The following is a 19,113-nucleotide window of genomic DNA, read 5'->3' as shown; positions in this document are numbered from 1 at the left end:
AAGGCCAACCCACCTGAGCTGGGGGGAACGCGCGTTACCCTCCCTTGGCACGGCGGCGACCCTGCCCCGACCATCGACCGTCAGGGCGGTTGACTGCTCTAGGGGCCAGACCCTTCCTTCCCGAGGCGGCGCATCCCCACTTGGGGGTCTACCGTGGCTCCTGCCTGCGCTCTGAGGGTGCTCAGGCCTTTGCTTTGTTGGCGGGAGGGAATCCCTAGAGTGGGTGGCAGGCCTCGGAGAACGGAGACTGGGGATTTTAGCCAGGGCGGGATTGGGGGGGGGGGGAGCGGGTGGGAAACTCTGCCAGCCTGCTTGGAAGGCCTGGCAGGTGACAGTGTCCGGGATGACCCTTTGGACTTGAGGCCGGCCCGGGCCTAGCGCGGGTCAGGGGAGAGGAGCGTGGGGAAGCAGGCGACCCCCAAAGGGGCGGTGGGTGCTCTGGCTCCCTACTCGTGACCATACGCTGCTCTGGCTCCCTTGACGTGGGCCCGGGAGGTGGGCGGGCGGGTGGGCGTGCCTGGACGGGAGCCGTGGGCCCACTTCCGACTTGGCCCGTGCCGGGCTGTCTTGGGGTGGACGCGTCTCTTTGCGGGGCCCCGTGGCTCCATGCTGAAAGAACGGAGCCCCTCTGGTGCATCTTCCTTCTCCCCCCACCGCCAGCCCCCGCCAGGCCCCAGCCCGGCCCCAGCCCTCGGGGCGTGAGTCTCCCAGGTGAGCAGGGTTTGTGTCCAACAGGGTGTCCTTCAGCCAGGGTTCGCAGAACTGAGGCGTGGGAAGAGACCGGAAGGACCCTCTGGAGGTGGACGACGGGGAGCGGGGGTGGTTTGCGAGTGGGGTGGTGTTGCTTGCCACCGGAGGGACCGCATATCTGCTCCCTGCCCTGGGCAGAGTGAGGTGGTGGGCCTCTCGGGCCGAGTCCTGGGCGAAGCAGGGCAGGAAGCAAAAGTGTTCCCCAACGGTTGAAGTTGGACGAGCCTCGTGCCATTCTAGAGCAGGGAGAGGGCCCCGTGTGCACGAAAGGAGCGCCGTTATGCCCTTGGGCGCAGGGGCTGGGGTAGAATCGGACACCTGTCGTTCACCTACTCGGGCGCTTGCTGTGGGTTGTGCGGGCCACTTCCTGAGGTTTGCAAAAGGGTGACATCCACCTGTGATCCACCGTTGTTTCTGGGGGACGGTACCTGTGTGAGCGTGTGCGTGCATGCGTCCGTTCACGTGAAGTAGTGTGAGCGCGTGTTTCTGTGAGTGCAAGTGTGTTTTCGAGCGTGTTCGTAGTGTGTGTGTGTGTGTGTGTGTGTGTGGTTTTTTCCTCTTCTATGCCCCAGGCACGAGAGGCGGGTTGTCAGGGTGCACATGAAAGGGACCGTGAGGTGTCCACCCCAGGATCCGGGCCGATGGAGGGGAGAGAAGAGCAGCAGTGGGGTGCATTGGCCCGGCCATGCTCCGCTGGGAAAGGCCCGGGTCCTGGAGAGCAGGGGCCCACTTGGGGCTGGCCCGTCCCTGGCCTGCCCCCTCCCGTGGGAGCGGTCCCGAGACGCAGCCTGGGCCAGGCCCGGGGCGCTTTGGCCACCCTGGTGCGGCTGCCGGCTGCCCTCCGCACTGACCCGTGTGGGCCAGGGTCCACGTCGGAATCCCGTTTGTGGGCGGAGGGGCGGGACGGCCGTGAGGAGAGGCCGCGGGCCGTGGGCCCGGTGCTCGGGACCCCTCCGTCCTCGGGCCGTTGGAGGTGGACCTCACTGCCGACCCCACGGCCGGTGGCCGTGTTACCGCCTCCGCCGACCTTTGTGTCTGGCCGCTGCAGGCCTCAGGGTCCCGCTGGCCTCTGGGGGAGTCCGGACGGAGGATCGGGCACCGACTGGCTAGGGGTGGCTGGGGCTCTGGGCCCTCGAGCGGACCAGTGTGTCTCCTGAGGCGTCCTGCAGAGCTGCGCCGGTAAAGATGGAGGCCCGGAGGGGCCTATGGCCACTGCCGGGCGGCTCGCTGAACCTGCCGGGCCTCGCCCTTGCTTTTCGGCAGGCTACGTGGAGCCACAGGGGACGAGGCTCCGAGCCAGGCAGCCTCAGAAGCGGGAGTGGGCTCCCCCACGAGAGCAGAGCTGCGGGGCGGGACGGGACGTGGGAGCCGCCATGGTGGAGCCCGTGGCCAGGGCTTGGCCTTTTTTCTTCGGCGAGGGGCGGAGGGAGAGGCCCTGGGGGAAGGGCCGGTTGGTGGCCGTGGAGCAATGCTGCCATCAAGCGGAAATGCCCTGCGGATCCCGTGAGCCCACGGCCGAGGCGGGCCTGGGAGTGAAGTCGGAGCCCCAGGCGGGAGAGAAGGGGCCCGCACTCCCAAGGTGCCTGGCCCTTCTGACACGCACCGCACACTGGTCCGTTGACGGCCAGCTCTGAAGCAAGCGTGGCATCGGGACGCAGAGGCAAGAGCCAGCCAGCCGGCCGTTCCTTGTCGTTGCCCTGCCCGCCCTGGTGCTGTGTTGGGGAACGTGTGGCCCAGAACGCGCACTGTGCAAACTCAGACGCCTCGGCGCGGCGGGGCGGGGCGGCTGGGCCTCGACTTGCGTGGGGGAGCACTGGGGCCCGGCCTCCGCCAGACGCCAGAGGCGGGGAAGCCCCTGCAGATGGCGGTGCAGCTGCCCTGTGTGTGTCAGGCGAGGGCTTCGTGGGCCCAGGCCTGGTGTGGGGGGGAGGGGGCGGTTGGTGGCCGCGGTGGCGGGGAAGGGGTGGGCAGAACGGCTAAGGAGGCTGCTGGTGCTTCCACTTTGGCTCGTCCCAGGGTGGGCGTGTCCCTCCTGGACTCCTCTCCTCCTGCTATCGGCCACCACTATCTTCCCCACCCCTACCCCGCCGCCTCCCGAGACCACCTCACCCTCCAGGTCCCTGGACACCGGGTGGCTCGCCTCCACACCTGATCCTCAGAACCGGACGCAGGGACATCAGGGCCCTGGGCCCTCCCAGACCGACCCTGCTCTGGCTCCTTGGGGAAGGGGCACGGCGGCCACCCAACGCGCGTGGGCCCAAGGCCTCACTGGCGCCCCTGGCCCGGCTGGGTGCTCCTTCCCGCTCCGGGCTGGCTTGCACCCCTCTCGTCCCGCCCAGACATGGCGGCCGCCAGGGTGCCGAGCCCTGGCTTCCCGTGCCCGCCCCGCAGGGCACCGGGACCTCGCGCTCTGTCCCGCTACCCGTCCCTGGAGCCCTCCCAGGTTGCCCCGGGGGAGCTCTGCACCTCGGGGCAGTTGCGGGGTGGTACCACGGAGGTAGGGCCCGTCTCCAGTCCCGCCTGGGACTCCCACGTCACTGCTGGGCCTCTCCACTGGGGGCACTCGGGAGAGGGAGAGGCGCTGGCTCAAGCGCCCGTGGGCATTCTTGGTGCAGTACTGACATCAAGCAGAACTCCTCTGTTATTTAGTGAACCTTGTGCTGCCTTTTTCCTGGGAGTAAAGATGGATTTTTATTTGGGACAGCATAGGGACCTCTTGTGCAAGTCTTCATTTCCCAGTGTTGCCAGACTTCCTTCCCAATCTTTGAGGCTCTATAGAGGTAAAGCAGGGCAAAGCATGAGCCCTTTGTGCCCTCAGTGTTTGTTTTGGGATATTGTATCTTTGGAACCTGTGGCATTTTTCTTTGGGTATGTCTGGATGAGTAGATGTTCCCCTCCTTTGTGCTCTGGGTCTTTTCCAAGTGTGGTTTTCACTTTGTGCCTCTTCCCCTAGGAGTGGAAGCATAATTGGCCTTGTGTTTCTCAGGGTCCTTGAAACCTTTCTCTTGGTCCTGCTATAACCTTTGTAAAGAGGGGTATGGCAATTTGTAACACTGCTCTCTTTTGGTCACCGAAGAATTAGGACTCCTAAAATCTTCAGGTCATCAGAAGGATATGCACACTTTGTTGTTTCCCATGTTTGATTTTCTTCGCTTGTGTCTAGAGATTTTACTTGGCCCAGTTCTGAGGTAAGTTAGTCAATTTTGTTGGGGCTCTTTTTTGTCTTCCAGACTAACTCTTTTGTGCCAGTGTCTATGCCTGATCCTTGGAGGCTCCATGAGACTAGAGGCATGTCTTTCTTGTCCTTCCATCTTTTTTGCAGGGTTGTTGGACTTCTTGATCGCAGTGCTGGTTTCCATTGGTCACCAAAGAATTTGTGTTTGCTTTTTTGAGGCTCCTTGATCAGGCTGGCCTTTCAGTGACTTCTTAAAATTTTCCATGTTGATAGTCCCATGCTGCACTGTGTCTGCTACTGGCCTACACTCAGCATGTTTCTTGAGCTCTTCGAAAAACCTAGAATGATAATGAAATATCCACAGATATGTTCTTATAGGTCACTGAGGTCTCTCATTGGGGAGTAATTGCATTTTTGTCATGAAGGCAGGCAAAGAGGATGCTACGTAGACCAGGCTCTGCAGGTTGGAGCGCTAGACTTTGAGGCAAACATCTACCAGCCCCAACGTGGCTATGATGGTGAAACTTCTTGTGTCAACTAGAGGGCACCTAGTTGGGGTTTTTTTCTCCCTTAGCTATGGGTGGAGTGAGAGGACTTTGAGTGAAGGGGTGGTTTGGCATTTCTGGTGCGATACTGCCTCCAAAATAACGAATTGGATATCATAATAACCTTGCTCCTGGGGAGGAGTAAGAAGAATGAAGTGTGGGCCAAGGAAGAGGGTCCCCAGGATGCCAAGAGATCCACTAGGCACTAGGGAGAGTGAAGCCCAAAGCCAAGTGAGACCTTGGAAACTCCAGAGACAGGCATAAGCAAAATCACATAGCATGGATTCTTGGCTGGCCCCACATAGGAAGCCAAGCCTCAGGACCCTTGGGGTCCCCATGCCTGTGCCAATCTAGAGGTATTCTCTCTGAAGGATCCCTGGTCAGCGTTTTGGGGGTCTTTGGCCACATTGACCTTTGCCTCAGTGCAAAAGCAAGCTTAGCCTGTGTTGGCGCAATGCCTTGAATGTCTCTTCTTGGCAAGCCAAGCCAGACTACTAAGAGCTCTAGAGTGGGACTTCTGTTGCTGCTATAGAAACATGCTAAGTGATGAACCTCTGTTGAACCCAGGATTAGATATGGAGCCTGACTACCCAGTGCCGAAGGGACCTGACACAGAATGAGAGCCCTCAGAGTCCAGAAGAGAACTGCCCTCCGGACAAATGAGTCAGGGTTGAAAGATACCTTCTGCTGAGCCTGAAATGGAATTAGCAGTTGGGGTGCCATCACCTGGGGTCTCCAAGGATTATGGCACAATCCTGTCTGCAGGGCTCCTGGAGCCACCTCCCTAAGAGCAGAGGACAGGAGAGGAGCAGAGTAATGAGGACACCCTGGCCAGTCACTTGCATTCAGAAGTCCTGAGACTCACACATGGAATGAGAAGGGACGGTCCTGGCTTCCATTCACCCCTGGCTCTCCAGGCCTCAACCCCATGCTTGTTCCCACAATGGGGGAATCACCAACAGGTCTGAAGACACTGCCTAAAACTCAGAGCTGTTGGGTTGAGAGAACCCAACCCTCCTCTCCCCGAGGTGGGCCACAGATGAAGCATGTCCGCCAAAGACAGGATCGAGGCGCATCCTCCCAGGCACACAGCCTTTTCTCGTAGACCGTGACTGTCCCTATAACCCACTTCTGGAAGACCCTCTTGGGTGGCTCATGCTCTTTGCCTAGCTCTTACCTATTGGGTGTCAGTAGGGGAGCAAGTCTCCGGGCTCTACTTCCTCCATACACGCACCTTGTTTTCACCCCTCTTGGAAGGGTGCTGAAACCCGTTCCCTGCCCCTTCATTTCATACGTGTGAGTCACTTGAATGTGGGTCTAGCTGTCCTTATGTGGGCTTATGCTTTCGGGGGAGGTCAACCTTTGCCAAGCCTTGGGTCCAGGTCCCAACATATGATCTGTTTAGTCCCAGTTTAAAGTGGTCTTGGAGAACCTGGCTAGGTCACTCAGTAGAGCATGTGACTCTTGATCTCAGGGTTGTGAATTTGAGCCCCACGTTGGGTGTAGAGCTTTAAAAAAATAAAAATAAAATGGTCTTAGTGTGCTCTTCTGGGCAGGGCTGATGGCTGTACCCATACAACATGGACCCTGTGTGGGAAATCTCCGGAGTCTCCTCAAAGAAGAGAACCTGGGTCATACACCCATACACAGGGAAGGAGGCCAAGGAATAGGGTGGTTCTGGGCTACAGCATTTCTGACCACAAGTGCAGAAAAGAGACCTGGATCCACCCAGTCGGGAATATGATGTAGTGAAACTTGTCCCAGCATCTCCTGTCCCATCCCATCAGATGGTGAGTGGGTATCTATCTACATCCTGTGTCTTATGTGACAAGTTAGGCCTTCTCAGGTACTGTGGGGCATGGCACCCGGACTCTTTTAAGTGGAAGACAAAATACAAAATATAAAAAATATAACTCTAGCTCTAACCTGCAATCTGAATTGCTCTTTCTTGTCTGGGTCTAGTACCAAATGATCCAATTCTCCATCTTTCATGCAAAATGCTGCCCCTGAGAGGGTGACCACCTCCTACCCTTCCCGGGATTATATGGTTTTTGAGCCTGGAGCATCCAGTCCTGGGTTCCCCATGGCCCTGAGATCCCACACTGACCATGCTCACCTCCACATCAAAGGCAAGGTTCCACAGGCCAGATGTCTGGGAGTAGGAGCCTCAGCGCCCTTGGTTTCCTTAACATGGCGGCTGCCGAGGCCACGCCCCCGCAGGCCGGGGAGGCTAGAGGCCTGAGGGTAGGCAGCCTGGTGCACTGGGGCTCCTTGTTGGGTGAGCCCAGCTCCATCCGCCCTGTGTCGCTTCCCCGCCGATTCTGGAGCTGTGCCCGTTTGCTGTGTCCAGCCCAGAAGCTTGTGGGTGCCCCAGACCCGCCCTTCCTCCCATCCCAGGCCTTTCTGAGTGGCAGCACAGACAGATGCCGCAGGCCTTGCTCAAAAAGCTTCCACTTGATGGCACTGTTGCTCCAGAAAAGCCATCCTTGGTTGCTGTGGGGCCTTCCCTCCTCCCTTTTGTGTATTAAAAAGGGCTCACGGAGGCCCAGAAGCCATCTAACCCCAAATAGGGTTGCTATACTGGGGTGCGGGGAGGTAGTGGCTCTTCCTGTTGGGCTTATTGGCAGTAGGAATGTACCTGTGATGACAGCCAAAGGAATCGGCGCGTGCTTGGGTCTACGTCTCTTCCAGGAGTTTTATGTTCACATTTCCTGGGAGCAGGGACCCTGTGGTGGTGGTGGTTTTGGTACACTTGTGACTAGACCTCCACGTGGGAGTGTTTGGGCAGAACCCTTGCTTTCTGAGGACATTGGTTCATAACGGTGGCACAAGTTCTTGATGTCCCCTTTTCTCCTTGAGGTATCGGCCTGTCTTCTGTACTCCTCCAGCTACTTCATCCAGCTTAAGGGCTCAGGAGCAGGCCCTAGAGGGTGTGGGCCATCGTGGCAGCAAGAAGAAATGACAGGGTCCAGGTCTGGTTAGAGAAAGGGAGGTGGGTTGCTCAGGCTCACCTCCAGGAGCCTCAGGCAGTCACTCTGCCATCATGTGCCCCGGTATGGTTGTGGGTGTGTGCAGGGTGTTAGGGTCCACGGGACAGGTGGAGAGCCCAGTGACTCTGTCCACACAGTCAGATGACCTGGGTGAGGGCCACTCTGTTCAGGAGACCCTGCTGGGACACCATCCTTGGGAATGTGTCCGTATTCCACTTGGAAAATCCACTTTCATTCACCCTTCATTCACTCATTTGTAAATACATACATACACATAGAAGTGTTTGTGTGTTACATGCACAGTTGACCCTTGAAGACCATGGGTTTGAATTGCATTGACCTGAATTGCATAAGGCACTTAAGTATGCAGATATTTTTCAATAAATGCAATACAGCACTGTAAATGTGTTTTCCTTATGCTTTTCTTAAAATTTCTCTCCAGCTCACTTTACTGTAAGAATACACATGTGACAGTACAAAATAAGTGTTGTTTATGTAATTGGAGAGACCTCTGGTCAACCATTGTTATTAGGTTTCAGGGAGAGTGAAAAGTTGTACATGGATTTTCAACTGGGCGAGGGGACTTGTCAGCTTCCAACCCCCATGTTACTCAGCTGTCAACTGCATGTAAAATTTCCCTTCTGTACTCTTCCCTATAACTGCCTGGAGACGCCAGTGTGGAAAGCAATTTCTCCAAATCAAAGCAGAAATCCTTACCCTTGTGTGATGGCTGCTCCCAAGTTGTCTCCATCTTTCATCCTCCACCCCCTCAGTGGGGACCACTTAATTTTTGTCATGAATCTTTTGGGGTTCAATGATAATGAAATCCAACAGATACAGAGGGCATTCTCCATTTCCCTTGCCCTGACTCCCTAAAGCTCCTGTAGTAATAACACTCTTTTGCATTTGACTGCTCTCACAGCCAGGAAGTCCCCTGGCTTTGGCACATCTGTACAAAATCAATGTCCTGTTATACTTGATCTTTTATATTTCTTTTATAACAGTACCCAGTGTCTGGTGCCTTGGATCCTTCCTGGGGGCAGAGGCATAGGCTATTTCAGTTGTCCTTTCTCTTTGGACACTAGGTTCTCTTTTCTTTCTTGCTACTCTTCTCTCTTCAACCTGGGGCTTTGGCATCTGTGGTACAGTGTCAGGCTGCCTTCCCATCTGACCTGCGTGTGTCACCATCCACTCCAGAACCCGGGGGCCATCACTGGAGAAGAGCTAGGTCCTCAGGCCCTGTCCATTGTCTCTCTTGCTGTGGGTGATTCATCTTTCTCTTGACTCCAGTGACAATGGGCTGCTGCAGACCTTCGTGTCTGGCTGCTAGGCGTTTCCCATTTAGACTGCTCTCAGTGACTGGGGAGAATGTTCTGGAAGTATGTGCTCCACGGGGCACTGACTGTGCCTCTCTTCCCATCTTCATCGTGTTTCCAGATGTCTGAGACAAACGTGGAGTGCAAAGAAATAGCCATGGATACTTTTCAGGTCCACTGCTAGTGTGCCTAGGTGGGGAGTCACTGCTTTCGTGTCATGAAGTCCAGGAGGATGCTAGAGAGACCAGGCCCTGCAGGATGGAGCGCCAGACTTTGAGGCTTGTGTCCCTTTACCCCAAAGTGGCCGTGATGGGTGAGCCACCTTGTGTTAGCCAGGCTGCACACAGGCTGCCAGTTTTTCTGTTAGCAAAGGGTGGAGGGAGGGGCCTTGGATGGAGGGGCAGGTCCGCATTTTTGGTGCAATACTGCCATCAAGAGGAAATGCTTTTGCAAATCTCGCAAACCTCGTACCATCACTTCCTGGGGAGGAGTGACAAAGGAGTGAGGCATGGGAGAAGGACGGTGTCCCTGGGAGGTGAAGAGGTCCACTAGGCACCGGGGTAAGCGTGGCACAAAGCTGAGTCAGGCCATGGGAGCATCAGAGACAGGCACGGATACAGGATCTTGGTCTCCAAACCTGGAGGTCTGACACAGGGAGCAAAGGTTTGGGATCTTGGTGGCTGCCATGTCTGGACAGGACTAGAAAAATCGGCTCCAAAGGAGCCCAGGCCAGGGGGCTGTGGGTATTTGGCCATGTGTCCCTTCCATTAGGCAAGAGAACACATTTGGCCTGGGTAGGCCCAGGGGGTTGAACCTTTTGTGTTCAACCTGTTTTCCTCACCTTGGGGCCAGGTCCTGATGTATATGGTCTGATTTCTCCCTAGCTTAAAGTGGTCTCCATTTGGGGCGCCTGAGTGGCTGAGTCGGTTAAGGGTCCATCTCTTGATTTTGGTTCAGGTCATGATCTCAGGGTTGGGGGATAGAGCCCCACATTGGGCTCTGCTGGGTTTGGAGCCTCCTTAAGATTCTCTCCCTCGGGGCGCCTGGGTGGCTCAGTCGGTTGGGCGACTGCCTTCGGCTCAGGTCATGATCCTGGAGTCCCGGGATCGAGTCCCGCATCGGGCTCCCTGCTCGGCGGGGAGTCTGCTTCTCCCTCTGACCCTCCTCCCTCTCGTGCTCTCTGTCTCTCATTCTCTCTGTCTCAAATAAATAAATAAAATCTTAAAAAAAAAAAAAGATTCTCTCCCTCTGCTTCCCCCCACCTCCGACCCATTCCTGCTCTTTCTCATGCTCTCTCTAGAAAAAGAATGATAAAAAAAAAAAAAAAGTGGTCTGTCTGCCCCTGCTGCAGACTGATGGGTGCACCACAGAACATATACCCCACGTGGGAAATCCCAGGAGTCTTCACAAAGAGGATCCAGTTCATACATCTGTATATTGGGAGGTTGCTATGGAATATGGTGTTCCTGGGCTGCAAAGTTCCTGAAGTGTGTGAGGAGAATACCTGGATTCTCTCACTTTGGGGGATGATGTCCACCTCAAGATGCTAATCCTGGTCACGTCTGCTCCTCTTCCCTCCCATCCTTAGTGCATATCCACACCCTTTGTCATATGGGACAGGTAGGGCTGTCTGGGATATAGTGGGGCCTGGGCCTCAGATTCTTTTTAGTGGGAACCAAAGTAAACAAAACAACTCTAGCTCTAACTTGTGGTGCACTGGCATTATTCTTCCTTGTCTGGGCCTACTACCAAAATCATCAAGAAAAAAAAATTTTTTTTTAAGATTTTATTTATTCATTTGAGACACAGAGATGCAGAGAGCGAGCATAAGCAGGAGAGGTAGAGGGAGAGGGAGAAGCAGGCTCCCCACTGAGCAGGGAGCCCGATGTGGGGCTGGATCCTAGGACCCTGGGATCATGAGCCGAAGGCAGGCGTTTAACCATCTGAGACACCCAGGCGCCCCAAGGAAATTCTTTATCCTGTCTGCAAAATGCCGCCCTGACAAGGTGGCTGTCACCTCCCCTTTCTCCTGTTCCTGTGGTGTCTTGGCCTGGGCACTCCAGTCCTGGGTTCCTTGTTGCCCTGAGACCCGAGGAACTCCACTGGCCGAACTTGCTTTGGACTGACTTTTGGATCCACACGCCAGATGACCTGGATTATGAGCTTCAGGGACTGGGTTGTTAACATGGCGGCTGCCGAGGCCACGCCCCCACAGCCCGGGAGGCCTGCATTCTTTGTAGCCGGAGCTGGGCTCCGTCCATCCTGTGTTGTTCCCTCACTGATATTGGAGGTTGCCAGGCTGCTGGGTCTGATCCAGAATGTTCTGGGTGCCCCAGTCCCACCCTCCTTCCCACCATAGGGCTTCCTCAGAGGATCCACAGACAGCATCTGCAGGCTTTGCTCAGAAAGTATCCCCCTGATGGCCCTGTTGCTCCAGAAGTGCCAACACAAGGCTTTTGCCAAGTGTGGCTGCTCAGCCTTTTGAGAATCAGAAAAGGCCCCCGGTTGGGGGCGGTGGGGGAGGCTGGTGTTAAAAGTCATCCATGCTGGGCGCCTGGGTGGCTCAGTTGGTTGAGCGACTGCCTTCGGCTCAGGTCATGATCCTGGAGTCCCGGGATCGAGTCCCACATCGGGCTCCCTGCTCGGCGGGGGGTCTGCTTCTCCCTCTCCCACTCCCCGTTTGTGTTCCCTCTCTCGCTGTGTCTTTCTCTGTCAAATAAATTAAATCTTGAAAAGCATGGATGACTTTTTTTTTTTTTTTTTAAGTGGGGTTGACTCTACTAGGCTGTTGGGGCAGGTCCTGGTTTTTTCCTTTGGGTTTCTTGCTGGCAGTAGGAATATCCATATAGACACTCAAGGAATACATCCATCACCACATCTCAGAGTTTTAAGCCTGCATTTCCTAGCAATAGGGACCCTGTTTTCTCTGCATTCTTGTGGCTGGAGATCCATATGGGTGTTCTGGGGCAGAATCCTAGTTTTCCAAGGACATTAATTTATAGCAATAGGTGTCAGGATGACCTGTGTGGTCCCCTGTTCTCCTTGAGGTATTGCCTCTCTTCTGTGCTCAGCGAAGTACTACATCTAGCTTTAGGGCTCAGGAGCCAGCCCTAGAGGGAATAGGCAATTATGGCAGCAAGAGGAACTGATAAGGTCCAGGTCTGGTTAGAAGAGAGGAGGTGGATTGCCCAGGCTCACCTCCAGGAGCCTCAGGCAGTCACTTTGCCGTTGGGTGCCCCCAGGATGGTTGTGGACAGGTAGGGGGCGGTGAGGTGCATGGGACAGTGGCCCCGTGGCTCCGTCTACACAGTTATGACCTTGATGAGGATCATTTGCTCAGCAGCCTTTTCTAAGCAGTTCTTGAGAGAATGTCTGTACTCTACCCTCAAACCCCCAGTCATTCGTTTATTCGTACATATATAAATCGTGTGTATATGGAAATATGTATTTCCAAACTCCTGTACTTTTCCGTAATGCCTTGGAGATGCTACTGTGGGTAGAAATTTCTCCCAGAGCAAAAGCTCTTAACCATTGCTTGGGGACCGTTCCCAATTTGTCCATCTGTCTTCTAATCCCCTTCCTGCATTGGGAACCTCTTGTTGTTTTTCATTATGTATGTTTTAGCATTGAATGCCATTGACAACAATCAGACACAGAGGGCCATCTACATTTCACCTGTTTTTGCCTCCACAATGCTCACAGAATAATATACATTCTTTTGTCTTTGGCTGCTGTCCCAGCATCTAGGTGGCCTTGGCACATCTTGCCAGAGTAAACGTCCTGTTCCGCTTGAACCTGTCCTTTTCTTACAGCTACCCCGGGTAGGGTGCCTGTGTCTCTGCCTGGGGGCAGGAACATAGGTTATTTCATGTGTCCCTTCTCTTTGGACTTTAGATTTCTCTTTTCAGCCTCTTCTATGACAGGAGTGGCTCTGAGGCTGCGGACAGGTTTCTGTTTACCAGAGTTCAAGAGCACATGACCGGATACGTTTTCCAGTGTCATTGTCCACCCAGAGGAAATCAATCAGTTGGTCAAACTGTAAGTCAGCCACATCCTGGAGTAAATGCCTTCATCACCAGAAAGTCAATGTAGTGGGTCTGTTTGGGGCCAGAGAGGAGAAAGTTGGTGCCCATTTACCTGCATGTCACATGACCTGCTGGTCAGTTGAGGATCCATTTATAGAGAAGGATCCTAAGGATATAGGACTCTGAATTCTTTGGGTCAGGGTACACCATTGGTAGGGGGTAGGGGTGCAGGTCTTGTTTTGTTTCTCTCCCTTGCTTACTTAATAAGCTTTAAAAGCCTTCGGCTGAGATGGAGCTTGCAAGGCAGTTCCAAAGGAAAATGGCCTTCATCATTGTGAGCCAGTGTTTAGGGCTTGAAATGTCCATGTCATTTGTGATAAAATTGGGTTGGTGGGAAATGGGAAAGCCTGGTAATGAGTCTGGGGCTGGGGTACTTTCTGAATTGATTTTCGCTGATGTGTATACTACTCTGAATATGCTAAAAACCACTGAATTGTTCACTTTAAAGAAGTGAATTGTACAGTATATACTGCAGTTAAAGCAGTACTCAGAGGGAATTATAATTGTATGAACATGTATTTTAAAAAAAGAGGAGACTTTAAATCAACAACCTAACTGTTGATTTTTAATCTTAGAAATCAGAAGATCAGCAAGCTAACACAAAGCAAAAGCAGAGAGAAGGAAATAATTAAGGCAAGGATAAAGGAAATACAGAATAGGAGAAGAAAACTAAAAGTCAGTTCTTTGAAAAGATTAAATTGATAGATCTTTAGCTAGACTGAATGGAGAAAATAGAAATAACTGAAGTTAAAAATGTAAGGTAAGGGGACATTTATGGCCTATGTCAGAGAAATCAGATGAGTGACTGGATTGTATTATGAACAACTGTACTCAACAATTAAATAATAAGGTAAAATTAGTAGAAAGACACAAGGTACCCAAAGCTGACTCAAGAATGTATAGATGATCTTAACAGACCTTTAGCAGTTACATATTTTGATTAAGTAGTTAAAAATCTCCTATCACATACAATTCCAGGACAAGATGTCATCACTGGGAAATTTCACCACTTAAAGAGTAATTGGCACTAATCCTCAAATCTTCTAATAAATTGGGAACACATCTGTATTAGGGCTCCCCAGAGAAATTGAGCCATATAGAGAAATGGAGAGATTTATTTTATGAAATTGGTTTGTGTGATAGTTGAGGCTGAGAAGTACAAAATCTGCACGGCAGGCTGGCATGCTTGAGATCCATGAGATGGAGTGTTATGGCAGAGTGGAGGTAGAATTCCCTCTTCTTTGTGGGACTTCTATTGTTTTTCTCCTATGGCCTTCAACTAATTGGATAAAGCTCACCTGTCTTGTAGATAGTAATCTGATTTAATGATTGAAATGTTAATCTCATCTAAAAATACCTTCACGTCACCATTTAGATTGGTGTTGGACCAAACATCTAGGTGCCATGGCTTAGCCATGTTCACACATGAGATTAACTGTCATAGCATCCTATGTCATTCTTTGAGACCAGCATTACCCTGGTACCAAAGCCAGGCAAAAATAACACAAGAAAACTACAGGCCAATATCTTGTCTGACTATACACATAAAAATCCTCAGCAAAATACTAGCAAACATAATCCAAGCATATTTAAAGAAAGATTATATACCAAGATCAAATGAGTTTTACTGCGAGAATGCAAGGGTGGATGAACATGAGGAAATTAATCCATGTAAAATAGAACGAAGGTGAAAACCCACGTGATCATCTCAATTGATGCAGAATAACCCCTTGACAAAATACCCTTTTTTAAAAAAAAGATTTTATTTATTTATTTAATAGAGAGAGACACAGCGAGAGAGGGAACACAAGCCTGGGGAGTGGGAGAGGGAGAAGCAGACTACCCATTGAGCAGGGAGCCCGATGCGGGGCTTGATTCCAGGACCTGGGATCATGACCTGAGCCGAAGGCAGACGCCCAACAACTGAGCCACCCAGGCGCCCCTGACCCATGACTTTTAATTGGTTTGTTTTGTCACTCAAATGTACACTTGATAATACTGTAGGTCACCATGTCAAATCCTGATAATGAATTTTTCAAAGGTGCAGAATATAAGATCAACATGCAAACATGGTAGTGTTGGCCATAAATGCAACCACATGTATCTACTTCTGGTCGATGGAAGCTTACACACAGACACTAGAAAGAAAAGGCAATGTGAAGATAGAACAGAGATATATGGCCATGAACCAAGGGATGCCAAAAGTTCTGGAAGGTGGAAAAGGCAAGGAAGAAATTGTCTCCTGTAGCTTCTAGGGAATGTGGCCCTACCAACACCTCAATTCTTCTGCCCCCCAGAACTGTGAGAGAGAAATTTTTGTTGTTACAAACCACTCAGTTTGTGGTAATTTGTTGTGGCAGCCCTAAGAAACTAATACAATTATCCTTACACCACTTTAATTCCTTTTTACCTTCTACACGAATTTCATGTTCCCTATTGCATTTCCAATTATTTAGATACTGTACTGAAAAAGAAACGTAAGATGGTGAGTTCACAAAGGGAAAGAGTCAGCAATCATATTCTCTTAACATCATACCATACTTGTACACAGCTATGCAGTTACTTGCACATTAATGACAACCAGTGCCTAGAAGATGCCCTTTGATCATTTGACTTTGTGGAAAAACCTCTAGTCAGGGTTTTTGCCTTTGATTATTAGACTCCAGTCTGGAGAATCTAGTGCTGCTATTCAAGAATCAATACATGGAGTTCAGGTTTATATATTTATTTCTGCTTTGTTTCATAATTTAGAGCAGACAGTATGAATATGGAGCAGGACATCCCTGAACAAAGGTAATAGTGGATATAATATGCCAGTTAGTAGGGGCTCCTGGGTGGGCTCAGTTGTTAAGCGTCTGCCTTTGGCTCAGGTCATGATCCCAGGGTCCTGGGATCGAGCCCCGCTTCGGGCTCCCTGCTCCGCGGGGAAGCCTGCTTCTCCCTCTCCCGCTCTCCCTGCTTGTGTTCCTGCTCTCGCGATCTCTCTGTCAAATAAATAAATAAAATCTTAAAAAAAAAATAATATACCAGTTAGTAGAGGTAAAGGAGTTGGAGGAGGAGGAGCAATTCCTAGGGGTAGAGGTGGTGCTGGGAGAGCCGGTGGCAGGGAGGTCCTGGAATTTATGAGCAACCTCCAAGTCCATGTTCCTATAATATAAATAATTCAATGTTTAAATACTTTTAATAGAATATGCAGCCCAGAGTGCACAGCAATAGACACTTGTGACTTTACAGATTATATACTGCATATCAATTTATCAGCATTCAGTGACAGTACATGCAAAGGACTTGTATAGATATTCGATGAGCACTTTAAACACTACACAGTGACTACTTCCGCTAACACTCTGATACTAGGAGAGCTGGCCTCCTCATCAAAAGCCTTGTGAAATAGTACTGCAAAATAATGAAAACCTAGATTTCATGATAAACCTATGCAAAAGGGAATTCCTCTATCCGGCTGGGACTGTTAGACTAGTTGGTTCACATATGGATAATACAAGGTCATGGGTTGATCCCTAAGGGAGCAGAGCGCCAAGAGTCCGTCTTACAGCAGTGGGGACTGAGCTGTTTTCTAATACCAATAACTAAAAATAAGTAATATCCATTTGCATAGGAACCATGCTTATCAAAAATTTTTCCTCACTTTTGATCGTCATTAGGAGTCCATAATGTAATGTAGTTAGGAAAACTAGTTTGATCTCACTACTTAAAAAGAGTTACCAAACTAGGAATTTAAGTGACTGATGCAATGTCTTGGATTTAATCAGTTCTAAAGCTTAGACCTCCTAATAAAGATTTTAAGTGTAATGGGATATTTTGGCATAGATAACTTTATATATCCACCTACATTTCCTTTTTTGACATGATGGTAGTTGAGGTTTAAAGAGTTGTAAAAAGCTTCTGGAATTATTAAAATTATTGAGGATTTTCTTTTTGCAAGGAATTAACCATGGACCCAATTTTTCAAATCATCATGAAAATTTCCTCTCAGCAATATCCAGGCCAATTTAATGAGCTTTTTCCCCACCTGAAAAAGATACGTTGTTTTGAAAAATCTTATTTGTAGAGTTATTGAAACTAAAATGCGTAATTGCAAGTCTGGTTGTGGTCACATTTTCCTTCCATCTGACAAGATCATTTTCTTTTATTTATTTGAGACAGAGTGTGCACGAGCTGGAGGGAGGGAGAAGATGACACTGAGGGAGAGAAAGAACCTCAAGCAGACTCCCTGCTAAGTGCAGAGCCCTACTGGCCTGGATCCCAGGACCCTGAGATCATGACCTGAGCTAAAACCAAGAGTCAGATAGATGCTTAACCAACTGAGCCACCCCGGCGCCCCTAGATTATTCTCTACCATTGAACTCAGTGTGACAGGACAAAAAGTCTATGTAGCTTCATTACCTTGGTCTGATGTTGCTGGAATTCTGTTCCAAGGTCTTTGAATTTTTATTCCTTGAAGCTCATCTTGAACTTGTGGTCAGGTTCTGAATTCACTTCTGTGCATTTATCACCACTATGAATGTACAGTTTCAGGAAGGCCTTAAATAATAATACATGTTAAATGGAGGATTATTTGCTTGCTGAAGTCTCAGACACTCAGAAGTTCAGAGTTCCTGATTATTTTCATGACAGTTCTCTGTGGAGGCAGGGCTGGTGGCCGTCGTGGTAGCAAGATGAAATACACCCCTGACTTAAGGTAAAAAACCATTTCTCACTTCTGGAAAATAAAAATGAAAAAAATGAGAGGACAGAGTAGTTTTTCTTCATATACCGTGACCACATTTATTTTTCTGTTGAAAATTGATTGTACTTAACTTCTAAGACTTAATTAGAAAGCGAATCCTCATAATAAGCCAATGGCTCAGCAGGAATTCTCATTCATGCCTGGTGGCAATGCTAAATGCCACTTTAGAAGACAGTTTTCATACAAAAGTAAACATACTCTTAAAAAGATTTTTTTAGAGAGGGTACAGGTGGGGCGGGGGGCAGAGGGAGAAGCAGACTCCCCTCTGAGCAGGGAGCCTGACGTGAGGCTCTATCCCAGGACCCTGAGATCATGACTGAGCCGAAGGCAGACGTTTAACCAACTGAGCCACCCAGGTGCCCAAAAGTAAACATCCTCTTACCATAAGATCCTGCAGTTGCACTTACTGGTATTTATTTACCTGAGTGAGTTGAAAACATGTCCGCACAGAAGCCTGTACGTGAATGTTTATAGCAGCTTTATTCGTAATTGCCAAAACATGGAAGCAACCAAGATGTCCTTCAGTAGGTGAATGGATAAATGAATGGTAAATGTAAATGGAATAAAAGAAATAAACAGTCAAGCTACAAAAAGACACCGGGGGATGGGGGAGGGTGGCACCTGGGTGGGGTCCTGGGATTGAGCCCTGCATCGGGCTCCCTGTTTGGCGGGAAGCCTGCTTCTCCCTCTCCCACTCCCTCTGCTTGTGTTTCCTCTCTCGCTGTCAAATAAATAAAATCTTAAAAAAAAAAAAAAGATCAGTAGTTAACAGGGATTCCACAGGAGGGATGAGATGAATAGGTGGAACACAGGGAGGTTTTTTTAGGGCAGTAGAACTCTGCTGTATGATAATGTAATGGTGGATACATACCCTTATGTATTGTGAAAACCCACAGAAATACAACACAAATGACTGTGGACTTCATTACCCCTTGTAACAAATGTACCACAGTAATGCAAACTGATAATAGAAGAAACTAGAAGGAGGGAGTAGGTGAGGGATATGTGAACTCTGTACTTTCCAGTCATTTCTTTATAAACCTAAAACTACTCAGAAAATAGTCTATTAATTTTTAAAAAAAGCTATCAAGCAGTTCAGTTTCTTAACTGTATAGCCTTGAAAAGAGACTGTACTGATAGAATGCTCAAATGAATGGACATTAATGCAAATTAGAATCTTTCTACTTCAACCTTCATTCTCTAGCATCCAAAAAGAGGTGCTTCTGAGTGTAAAATAGTTAGGTCTTCTGAGATGGCTGAAGCAAACCAGTTCCATGAAATGTTATGAGAATAAAAGTGGGAGGTTAAAATATAGTACTAGACCAGAGAGAGCATCTGACAGGGGTGATGGGTTCCAGAATATACCACCCCAAAGTATGTCTCTTTGGAACAGGGACTGTTTTAAGCTAAAGGCCACTGAGAACCAGCCAACATAGGAAAGGTTCCAAGAACAGCACAAGCTTTCTTTTTTTTTTTTTTAAGATTTTATTTATTTATTTGAGAGA

At 50.1% G+C, this 19,113-nt stretch overlaps 2 long non-coding RNA genes across 4 annotated transcripts in view; one reads left to right on the top strand and one right to left on the bottom strand.

Annotated features, from left to right (window-relative positions):
• LOC135361957 (uncharacterized) overlaps window positions 1–19,113 on the top strand; it is a 56,407-nt gene that overhangs the window by 33,375 nt on the left and 3,919 nt on the right. The gene's annotated exons all lie outside the window — the stretch shown is intronic.
• The window catches only part of LOC123848942 (uncharacterized), a 60,753-nt gene continuing 54,540 nt past the window's right edge, over window positions 12,901–19,113 (bottom strand). For 2 of the 3 annotated variants that reach the window (XR_010406230.1, XR_010406228.1), the window contains exon 3: window positions 12,901–17,581. This is a non-coding gene — a long non-coding RNA (uncharacterized LOC123848942). The remainder of the gene's footprint in view (window positions 17,582–19,113) is intronic. The other variant, XR_010406229.1, reaches the window with a different exon arrangement.

This window comes from Mirounga angustirostris, unplaced genomic scaffold, assembly GCF_029215605.1.
Source record: "Mirounga angustirostris isolate CCGP_5_RB_7025 unplaced genomic scaffold, mMirAng1.0.hap1 SCAF_11, whole genome shotgun sequence".
Classification (NCBI taxonomy): Eukaryota; Metazoa; Chordata; class Mammalia; order Carnivora; family Phocidae; genus Mirounga; species Mirounga angustirostris.
Note: the sequence above shows the minus strand (reverse complement) of the source record. Positions and strands in the feature narration are given on the sequence as shown.